Consider the following 1078-nt stretch of genomic DNA (forward strand, 5'->3'; position numbering starts at 1 on the left):
AAGAGAAAAGAAGAGAAAAGAGGAAAGGATGAAGGCGTTCTTCGAAGTTCTTGAGTTCTCTTGCGGTAAGAGGTATGTAAGCTTCCATAGTGTTGGGTTAGTTCACCCACACGCCAATCATGTTATTTTCAGCGAAATTTCATTGTTGAAGTTGAAAGATTAGAGTTCTTGATAGGTGTTCTTGAAGTTCATTCTAAATCTTGTTGTATTGGGGTTTTAATGATTTCTTGATATGAAATTTAGTAATTTGAGTGTTGTTTTGAGTATATTAGAGTGTACTTATGTTAAGTAATCGAATCCAAGTGATTGGGGAAGAAACCGTTCGATTCTAGGCGAATTAGGGTGAGAAAATGAGCAAAGATTTTCGTCAGATTTTCTGGGTTGGGGCCTAGCGCGATGCGCCAGCCAGAGCGCCCCAAACCCTCCTCTGAAGTTTAGGGGCTGGCGCCCCGCGCTAGCCATAGCGCCAGGGTCGCCTGCCCCATCCAGTTTGTCGTCGGTTGCCCCGTTTGAGTTCGTTTAAAGTGCACCTTCACTCCCTTTGGATTCTAAATACTCTAAGCTACTTCTAAACACCTAAATCATTCCTAACATGATCACAACCTTGAATTCATAATTCAAATTCAAGGTAGAGTTAAGAGTTAAGTTTTGAGAATTCTTTCAAACATTCTAAGGAAGTCCCTTTGAGTCATTTTGTGGAGTCTTCTACAACTTCTAGTAACATGTTTCAAGACTCGAGCAAGTGAGTATGAGAATAAGGAGAACGTATTCTTGAGTCTATTTTTTTCATCACGAGATCCTTCATACCATGAACCAGAACTCTTGAATTCATAATTCGCATTTAAGAGAGAGTTAAGAGTAAAGTTTTAGCAAAGCTTTGAGTTCAATTGTGAATCCTTTGAGATCAACTATTGATCTGAACTAAGTTTTGAGGAAGTAAGTATGAGAATGAGAAGAGTCGTATACATGAGTTCCTTATTGATATTTTGACCCTTGAGTCGAGTCGTTCATGCCCATAACTTCCGTATGAACTTTATCAGTTGAGTACCTTTGAGAGGAGTAGTATCTTCAAGTTCTA

Source organism: Solanum tuberosum, unplaced genomic scaffold, assembly GCF_000226075.1.
Source record: "Solanum tuberosum cultivar DM 1-3 516 R44 unplaced genomic scaffold, SolTub_3.0 scf00165, whole genome shotgun sequence".
NCBI lineage: Eukaryota > Viridiplantae > Streptophyta > Magnoliopsida > Solanales > Solanaceae > Solanum > Solanum tuberosum.